Source organism: Anguilla anguilla, chromosome 7, assembly GCF_013347855.1.
Source record: "Anguilla anguilla isolate fAngAng1 chromosome 7, fAngAng1.pri, whole genome shotgun sequence".
NCBI lineage: Eukaryota > Metazoa > Chordata > Actinopteri > Anguilliformes > Anguillidae > Anguilla > Anguilla anguilla.
Window position 1 is genome coordinate 10,250,550 of NC_049207.1, and position 10,954 is coordinate 10,261,503.

General features: G+C 42.4%; 1 long non-coding RNA gene across 1 annotated transcript in view; it reads right to left on the reverse strand.

Annotated features, from left to right (window-relative positions):
- LOC118232467 overlaps positions 1-10,954 on the reverse strand; it is a 31,623-nt gene extending 20,669 nt beyond the window's left edge. Inside the window, exons 1-3 of the long non-coding RNA XR_004766303.1 lie at positions 10,874-10,954; positions 9,816-10,001; positions 6,851-6,963 (exon numbers count right to left, since the gene is read on the reverse strand). This is a non-coding gene — a long non-coding RNA (uncharacterized LOC118232467). The remainder of the gene's footprint in view (positions 1-6,850; positions 6,964-9,815; positions 10,002-10,873) is intronic.

Consider the following 10,954-nt stretch of genomic DNA (forward strand, 5'->3'; position numbering starts at 1 on the left):
TGACATGTTTACCTTGGGCTCCAGGCCTTGTAATTCTTATATTAGTTTATTTTTTTGTCAGTACAACCAGTCACACAGGTAAGGCTATGCAACATTCTTCATTGCTCAGACACATCCGCCATTTGCTGCGTTTGAGCAGAGACCTCCACTATCGTGACATCAATCACAAGTTAATGTTCAGCTGTTTTTATGCGAAGCACTTCATGAGTGATAAATTCATTTACAAATGAAACGTATTCATGTCAGACAGTATCTGAGACAGTAAAAATAGCAGGGTACTTATCCCAAATCCATTGCAATTCTTCACAGATGAAGAGGTTCACAGGTGTAGTTACTTAGGTAAGGGCTCACATCTAGTCTGCACCATATCTGCATTGATTCCAGACTAGATAAGCAAGGTACAAAAACAAGGTTTTTGCACAAATAATGCATTGGATCCCACTGCCCTGATCTGTTAGACCTGCACATTTAATAGAATTCATTTTTAAATTAGTAAAGAGGGGGTTGACCCCACCTTATGGTACTCTGTGGTAGGGAGAAAACCTATGATGTCTATGGTACTCTTTATTTACTTAAAGTCTTTACAACTACTGTATGTGTTCTGTATTCCAATTTCCTGGATTCCAATTTCCAGTTAGCATCTAAAATACCTAGGACAGGAAAAATCTGTGGTTATCGGTGTTCACTTCTGGAGGTTATGTCTACGGTAGTCTGTGTTCCATACAAATTCCATCTCTGGTGCACTGTGAACGGTCCTACAGATGATGGGTCACATTTTAAATATATCCATAAATATCTGAGCGACTTTCAGTGATAGTGGATTGATAACCCCTCACATCTCCGCAAGTGATGGAGTTATCCGTCAGCCCCCCACTTCTACGAGTGTCGGCCGTCTGCGAGACACTCACAGAATAATCAACCCGCTGCGCGTAAAAAGCAAAACGTTTGTTGTTTCGGTGTTCTGTGGCATTATATTGCCTCTGTAAAGTCACCCTGACCCAAGTCTGAGCCTGGTGAAATCATTCAGTGTTTAGTGCCATCTGCTAGGAGGCAACCGCCCACCAGGCTGAAGAAACACATTACTTTTGCAGCCAATTTCACACATTTCCCATAATAAATTCCAAAATAGTGCCTCTGGACACCATCTTAGCAATGGGTGAGGGGGGGTTGGTGGGGGGGGAAGGTGGTTGGGTTATGGCAACAGGAGAGGAAGGAATAATGTGGCACTTCTGCGTTTCTCTCCATTTACTCTCTCAGCTACACAGGGGCGTGAGGATCAGGCATCTGTCAATCCCAGAACTTTTCATCAGAGGGAAAACCAGGGATGAAATATTAGACTAATATGGCACCCCCCCCTCTCCTCTCTCCTCTTCCAATCACACATTCTCCCCTGAAGTCCATTACATGTTTGCTGCGGGGGGGGGGGGGGGGGGGGGGGGGGTAAGGGGGAGGTGTCAATCTTAACTGTAGCAGGCAAAGGCCTCACAGCTGGTCTCTCTCTGGGCTCCTGACTGAGTTCTGCAGGTGTGAGGTCAGCCTAGCCACCTGCCGACCCAATGTGACCGTGTGCCACAGAGCCCACATTACAGGTGGGAGGAATGCCCTTTGCCCGCTGCTCTTTGGGGCGCGTGACCGCACCACACACTAGAGGCAGATACTGATTTGAACCTACGGGGAAATGTTTTTAAACACATTTCCATTTGACATAGAAAAAAAACCCCAACATAATAGTAAATTAGATATCTGGTTTCCAGAGCACTGTGAACTAACATTAGACAACGTAAGGTGCTTTATGTAAAACGTGGTGAGGAGGAGGCTGCTGTTTATCTGACCAAAGTATATTAAGACTGATTTACACACAACGCATCTTATACCCAGTACCTGAGGGGAATTCACTGTCCTCTGTGGAGTTGTTCTATTTCAAGGTGCATTTGGTGAATATAGAAGGGCCATGTTTTGAGTTCTGACGATGAGGGTAATATTTGCTATTTCAATGTTTTTCATTTTTCTACCATCAATTTATTCACACAGGTACAATTCAAATGATGCAAATGGTTTCAGTCAATATCACTAAGTGCGAAATTTGTTTTCTGTGGGGGAATATACTTCTTTCCCTACTCTCTTTTATTTTCTTCCAAAGTGAGAGTGTATGAACTAGAGATGCGACTGTTCATGTTAAAATTGAAATAAAAAATACATTAAAATCCCCTTTGTTTTGTCTAGCTACAGTCTGCTTTTGAAATAGGCACTCACACCTTTTTATTTTAAATATGTTAGGTAAAGGTTATAATGGCCATTTCCATTTCATGTCATCTAACACTGAAAATAATGAATACAAAGATTGGTTAAATCACACTTTTGTTGTTATTGTTGTTTTTAATCAAAAAATCCAGCAGACCTATTTGTACAGGTGACATTTCAGGGAGCACAGCTGATAGCTGAAGCACCAGTCAGTTGGACAAAGTGGTGCTTTACCTTTTAAGAGAAAACTTAATATGCAGCCATGTCCTCTTCATTTAGATACAGTAAAACACTGCATTTAAATTTCAAATGAAACAACTATTATTCCTTAAAGAAGCGTCAATCTTTAATCAGAGATTCAAATTAATAAATGTACCATTTGAATGTACCCGTTCGTTCAAGCTTTTCATACATGATTACATAATATTTTCATCAAATCAATGAATATTAGATTGCTATTGGCAGTGGTATTTTATTTGTCTTTATTACCAAAAACGTACAGAACTAAACAGACCCATCACTGGGTGAACCGTGTAATAAGCAGAAGCGTTGCACCCCTAGAACACACACACACATGCACATAAACAAACACAAACAAACACACAAAAGCATAAATGGTTTTTCCCCCATATACAAAAAATAGCACAGATCTTAAATCTAGGTTTAATGAAAGTCTCTGAATAATGATATATTTTTGTAAATGAAAAAATTAAGTGTTGAAAACACTGTTTGTGAAAAACCCACCAGTTCTCTCTGTGCAACTGAAATCATGTTTTGAAAAGGTTAACTTGATATCTGCCATTCGACTTAAAATAACCAGCTTGAAGATGCATATTTGACTCTCAATGCTGAAGGCAAACAGGGGGCTGGGTGAAGTGCATTTAAAAGACCTCCCTCGCGTTTCTGCGGATTGTGCGTTAACACTGAAATGTGACACGCGCTCTTATCCGCACAGAATGGCTCCCTACCGCTGCGCTCAAATTAATCTATCCATCCTATACCGCCCGACTAATTAATTCATTAGCCCTTGATGTTAAGCAGGTGGTTCCGTACAAAATCCATCATTAATTAAAGGCCTCGGATGATGAGGAGCAGACACGTTCCAAAGCTCTCCCGTGGAGACGCCCACCGCAACGTAATATCGCAAGCGTGTCTTTTCCACAATGCCGACTGAGGACCGTGAAAACCCCAATGAGGTCCTGCGCTCAGACACAGTTGTGATGGAGCAGACCGCCCCGTAGCAGAGAGGGGGGTTTCTGTAGCGGTACGAAGGTGACGTGCCCCACTCACTACAGCACAAACTGACCATCACGTCAGCAGCACTCATCTCCAGCATATTAACTTTGGACAGTCAGAGCTAAAAGAATAGGAGAGATATACGAACCCTCCTGAATTGATGCAGGGCTTTTAAATGATGGGACGGAGTGACAGGGTGAATTTCAATTTGCGGCAAAAATAAATACTTTCACCCCCCCAACTTACGCAATTACATGAATGCATTCTGCAGGTAAGCCTTTGTCCCAATCTTTCCTCAGACCTTACTGTTCACCAACAAAAATGCAATCATTTGACAGAAAACGTAAATAATATGCTTTGGCTAAAGAAAATGATAGAAATTAATTTCACAAGACCAAAGTGTCAGATGTGAAGAGGACCATACAAACAAGGAGCTTTAAGAAGACCGACCAACCGGTTATTTGGCGTAGACCAAAATGGTGAACACCAAAAGGGGTATAAATACAGTCAACAGGATCGCCTGCACATAGCTTCAACCCTGTGAAACAAATGCCAATGAAATCCCCTGAAAGCCCATATATGCTTTTGCCCTCTGTGGTACTTCTTAATAGAGCCTCTCTCCCCACTATTCCCAAATTAGTACTCAGAGAGTGCAAGCCTTATTCATTCTTAAGCATTAGCATACTATCAGTGAGAGTGTTAAAGACAGGTGGGAGAGAAAATACCAAACTGAAACGTTCTGTGTACTTAAGAGTGAAGCGTGAAGGGGAAAATGTCTTCCAGCAGTAAAAAGAATAGGGAGCACCTGCCGCTGAGGACTGCCCGTCTCGTATTTTAGATGAACAGAGAGCACTCAGAGAGAGAGAAAAAGATACGGGGGGAAAAAGAGAGAGACAGAGACAGAGGGAGAGAGAGAGACATTTCCTTCAGCTGCAATATAGGCACAGGCTCCGTTAAGCATCACTGCTGGGGTGACATAGATTATTGACGGGAGAGGAGATATCACCTGCACTCACCTGGGTAAACGCTACAGAGGTTCAACCACAGATAAGGGATATCACCTCGCTAAAATGCTCCGGCAGATTCCAGGGAGGAGAAAAAGCAATCTGAACAGTGGCAGAATGGGTCTACTTATAAAAGCTCTACGCCAAACAGGCTGGGCTTTGAGAAATTGAGATTGACACAATCCTGGAAAAAAAAAAAGGAATTCAGACCTACATTTTCACACAGAGTGGTGACACCCAATGACATTTTTCTGACCATGCTAACAATAGATATTAAGCTACATAAGCCATACCTAGGTACTGTTTTGTTCTGTTTCTCAATCTCGCTCCTAAACACAGTCATAAATTAATGTTGTTACATCAGTCTCCGTTCAACATATCCCAGCAGTGACTCAGAGGTGGGCAACTTAAGGCAATTCTAAAAATCTCTCCAAAATAATTTCTAACAACCTTGGGCAAATAGGCAGCTGGAATCATCTAAACCAACTGTGCCAAAGACGTGATTAAGGCATAACACTAGAAGCCAAACCAAATGGCCGTTGGTTTCTGGACAAAGCCAGTCAGACAGGATCAATTTATTTAGCTTAATCGTGTCTTTGAAGCAAAAAGCAGGGTAACTGAGAATGTTTGTAAATAGCAGGTGCGCTATTGAGTTTATCCTCCCTGAACAACTCACTCATCCCTGCACACACACCCACCCTCTTTGAAAATCTTCGACCGGGCGCTGTGAGCACCCCTTACTGCGGGTTACATCTACAGATCCCTCAGATCCAGAAAAACCCTCAGATCCACAGATCCCCACAATGCAGCAGGCAGTATGGCTCTTTCAGGGGTAATTCCATTTGGGGGGGGGGGGGGGGGGGGGGGTAAATCTAACAAATCTTACAGAACAGGCCCCTGGCAGAGTCCTGAGGATCAAATCCAATTCTGACAAGATTCACATTAAGCCCTGTCACTCAAGGCAGTGCCCTTGAAAACACAAATGTTGATGAGACCAAAGGCCTCTGAGGGTGGAAGACAAAACTCTCCCCACAACTGGCCTCCCGTGCAAGGCTCCTGCTCTGCAGCTAATTATAAACACACACACACACACACACACAGGCACACACACCTCACCCAAAATACTCACACTGCAGAGCACTTTCCAAAATCCACACATCTCAGACCTGTGTCACACACTGTAGAATTCAGCAAAACAAATAGTAAATGTGACCATTTGCAAAACACCAGAACGCCCACCTTTCAGTGTGCACAAGGAGTCAAAGATAATCCAGTCCAGCAAATACACCTTGGAGACAAAACACTGGATCTCTATTTAAAAGAGGGTGTGATGCACCACCATGTGTGTGCAATTCAAAGACTATGTATTTGTTAGCTGGACATAGCTAATTACCTTAATTATATAACTAATTATCTCACTTCAAAGGCTGTACCAGGGAGTCTGTGTCCCCTGGCCCTCGGGCTGACTGATGCAGCCTGATATTTAGACTTAATTGGGTGGTAATGATGCCGTTTTTAAGAAGAGGTAAAGGGCCCTTGCACTTTAAACAAACACGAACTCTATAGAAAAAGCACATCCTCCACTCGGTAGCTCACATAACCGAGTAACAGCACAAATCTATAGCCAGGGTAATTACTCTGTTGAGGTGGCCTATTCCCTGTAATAAACGCTCCTAAAAACTAACGCCAATTGTTCTCCACGTTTCAAGAATCACCGCAATAATCAGCTGAACTTTCCTTCCGTCATAAGATCGAACTGACGTGAACTCATGGAGGGGTAGATAGGATTGATTGTCATGAAGAATCAATTATATACGTATGGATCATTCATTGGATCATTTAAAAAAATTTAATTGGAAGAGGCAAGAACAAACGTAAAATAATACGACGAATATGTTTACATATAACGTTCGAGACAACTTCTGACTACAAGCACTAAAGTTCATATCAAACTTTAAACAAGGACAAATAGTTGGAATTCACTATATCGTTTTAAATCCATGTTTAAAAAAAAAAAAGGAAAAAAAAAAGCCTAGCCTACTTTCAGTCGCAGATTTTGACCGAATTAATTCATACTGCCGATTCCTTTTAATTTCTTTTGAAGTTGTTTGTTTGGTTTACCTTGGGAAGCTTCCCCACAACTTTTTGTTTCCCCTTAGTAAAGAAAGCACATCACATAAATATTTATAGAGTTAGGGCATACTCTTCTTCCCTCTCCCCCTTCCTTCTCCCCTGGAGAATAAGCCTGCATGGGGCCTACTGAATATTTTCATCTATTACACGTGACTTGGGCGGTGATCATAGCGGATTTAGCCTGTTTATGTTCTTTATTTAAAACAAACAAACAGAATAAAATTAAAATCTCATACCTTTTAATCAACTCGAATGCATATCCCGACGCTCCGTTCGACTTCTCGCCGGTTCCTGACTGCATTCTACCGTCTGCTGATACAACACTGCCCCGCAGTGGTATGCGGGGGAACTGTTTGGAGAGGAAGAGGGGGTGGTTCTCAAACCCTGAAGTTCTTTTGAAAGTCGCTGCGCTTGACAGGTTCACAACTGCACGCACCAGGCGCTGATTATGCAGCAGCGAGGACCCCGTGCGCCTCCGGGGCCTTTTCCCGTGTACGTTCATTTCAACCCTGCGGATAAAACCCGCAGGAGCATCATTTCATCTGTCTGTTGCCGCTGCGCGCGCAGACAGGGCTGACTTTGTTCAGCCCCGTGCTCAGGGCGGAAGTCGATTCGGAGGCATGCGCTTGACTTGGCGCTGACTCGCTAATAGGGAAAGTGAGCCCGTGTCCAAGGCCTTCGTTCGGCTCTCACCCCGCAGGTGCATATGGATGGACTACCTGCTTTCATCTACCTGCGCTATGCATAGGCCTACTGCAATGCGTGGGATCCATATTGCCATGTTGGTGTGGTAGTCAGGCTGAGTAATGAGAGAATGTGTGATTATAATTCTGAGGTATTCTTTCAGGGTTGTTTAGCCCACGGGGTAGATGAGCTTGAGAAGCAATGAAGCCACGGTTCCTCACAGCTGCATGTTGGACATTAAATTAACTGATTGATCTTAATTAGCCATCTCATTATCATACCTCTATACCATTTTTCCCCCCGCCAACACTATTAGGCAAATACTTATAAGTATTTTAGGTTGGGTTGTGATATAAAAAGGAATACAAATGCATTATAAAAAATAATTAATGTGGATTTTTCCCAGTTTTAGAGAACAATATGTCCTTCATACATGATACAGATACTCAGAGATTTAAACCCTTACCATTTCAGCACAAGAATAATGCTGAATGCAAGTGAATGAAACCACCACAACTGTTATGAGTGCTTCTACGAGGAACACAGAACAAGGGGTGAGATATTCTTTAGGACCTCTCCAAGAATAACACACTTTTGCAAACTTTTGAATCTGCCAGATTACTATTTATTTGTTTACACCAGCCAGACTAACTAGAGAGGAATCTATGAGGCCTAGTGCACCCACCGTCTTAACATCTGTTGAAGGGGATTGTCAAACTCCAATATGGGACAGTCAAGTCCTCCCTTTCTGCCAGGGACATTTATGATAACAGGGAAAGACTACCATTTGATGTAACGTTTGGGAGCTACAGCCAGAGAAGACAGTTTTTAGACTGCGGCCAACTCCACAGGCCAAATAAGGTCTTTGTTAAGACCAAATGGAGTAGCATCTGTACTCACTCAAACTACTTTTCCACTTCACCTCAGTGCTTTTCCCTGAACTGTGCAACATGATAAAATCTAAAATAATTGTATTGTTGTCGCTTCTAATGTGTGTTCTCTGTTTTTGAGTGATACAGGGCAGTATAGGTTATACTGAGTACAGTTTAGGACCCTGTTTGTCCAGTATGGAGCAGGAGAGTTCAGTACAGGGCAGCAGTGTAATATAATGATTAGGGAACTGCAGGTTTTGGGTTCAGTGCCCAGGTGGTGCACTGTTATACCCTTGGGCAAGGTATCTGTATTGTTTCAGTACTAGCTGTATAAATGCATTGTGGGTAAAGTAAGCTGTGTAAGTCGCTCTGGGTAAGACTGTCAGTTAAACACTCAGGGTGTTCTGTTCATTCCAACTAAGTTTCAGTATATGGTGCAGTACAGTGATACTTTCGGTGCATGGAGTTCACAAAGTGTTTCATTTAAGTAGAGAAAAGCAGTATATTTAGGATACAGTACATATATCACTCTGATATTGGGTGGGATGTTAGTACAGAGATTCTGAGCACAGAATGTTTGGTACAGTCCTGCAGCTTATATTATATGGCCAATGCAGTGATATGGATTGAAGTATGCTAGTGCGGGTGTGCTTTTATATGCCAATAGTACAGAGAGACTATTGCTTCCAGAGGCCACAGTTCAGTGTCCAAGCAAGAGAACACACTTTGGCTCCAGAAGGTTGTGTGATGAATCAGCAGTCATAATCTATGTCTCTCTGCTTGGCACTCTAACAACCTTGGTCAAATAAAACAGACGGATTTAGAATAACTGAACAGGGTGGTTATGCACAGTAAAACATACAGTATTAACTCAACTCTACCAGAGTAAACATGAGTCCAATAGGGACCATATGCACTCTGTAAGAATTGATTCAACACTGAACCACTGTAGCCTACTTTACACCACAAATCATTGATCTTACTGATTACAGGGGATGGTTGGCTGAATAGTGATGCCAAAGGAGACGAGAGTGCTGCAGGGTGGGGTGTGTAGATGGTGCAGTAATGGAGGCCGTGATCAGAGGTATGACTGGTAATAAATGAGACAATCGTTCAGCTGAATGGCCTCTGTAATATAACACCTCCATCTGGCGAGTCAAAGACAATTAATCGACGAAGAGGTTCATGTGCGCCTCTTTTTCACAATTTGCATATTTCTTACGGTTACGCATGTATTTTAAACCAATTGGAGATTACATTTCATTCCCACGGAAAAGAACATGATGAATAGCCTAATGGTTGGTTGTAACAAGTCATTTCAAAATAGAAAATCAGTCGACTAAGTGTTGCGCTGAATCATTATGGCATTAAATTGAAAAACCAATGATAAAAGATGGCTCAGGCAGTGCACGAAATTATGTGACATATTTGCCTCATGTGCGAGGTTAGGCTTACTGCTTACTGAATACGAAGTAATGTGGGAGGGGTTCGTTTCCCCATGCATTTGACAGCCGAACGCAGCGCAGCCCCTCTCCAGCAACCTCGTCATTGAAGTGTCCTCCAGCAGGTGACATTTTTTTGACGACTTCAGGTGACACTTTGCGGAGAATAATGCATTCCTTGCCCGATTGTAACCAGGACTCACCTGCTGGCTTCTATCCGGCAATTTCAGAGACCCCGGCAGGCGAGGGAGGCAGTCAGCGAGTACCCGGCTAATTAGGGCGCCTCACTCAGTCAAAGTTATTTGATGAAGGTGATGTGGGAGATTGATCTTCACGCTTGACTTCCTCCCCGACTGCGCGCAGTGTTTACCTCCCCTAGCAATTAGCATCTGATTGAGAGAAAAGACGGCAGCGGAGCCGCTGTTTCGTTTTAAATTCCAAGTCACAAGCGTGAGATTTTAAAGCTCAAAACTTCTAACACTTCGAACAATGGCTACTTTGCGAACAATGCTGAATTTTAAATATATATTATCTACAAATTCGGAAATTATCCGGGTGTAGCCTATACACTCTCAAAACATTTGTTGAAAGCAACACAAAAGTAGTAGTCCTATCACAAAAAGTGTGTTAGATATTAACACATTATTTTTTGGGTATAAGAAGGAAAAAGAAAGAATTATGACAACAACAGCAATAGAAATAATAATAATTCTAGAGGTTGTATGCCTCATTGGAAATGAGAGAAATGAGCAATGCTGAATACATTTGAAGTAGGCTATTTCTTTTCTGCCAGACTGAATGCAAAGACAAGCATGAAACTATTCATCCAGTGGCATTACCTAATTCTCTTGAGTAATATTATTTCCCTTCTGAATATTATAGCGAACTAAAAGGTTTTTCTTTATTAATAAATGTGTTCATGTTCCCTATAGCCTAGTCCTGCTACGTAGTTATGAAATGCCAGGGTTGAAACATTTTTAAATAAATTATACTAAACGCGCTAATGTATGTCCACCACTTGAATTTGCGCTGCGGCTAATTCTAAAGCGTGCGCTATGTATGGGGGAAATTAAAATCGGTTTACCAACCTTAAAGCGCAATGTCTATACTACGCGGTACGCAATGACTTCAATCCTAAAGCGCATTAGCACCCTCTAGAGGAATACTTCATCTGCCACGAAGCACACGTGACTATCTACAGTATATGGAATCATATTCATGTTGCTAATAATGTGATTTTCAATATCTCTCACCACCTCACCTCTTCGCTTGACATTTTGCTTGTAGCGCTCAAGGATACGTCCTCAGCGGAGGCGTGGGGTTGAGGACGGAAGAGGACCGC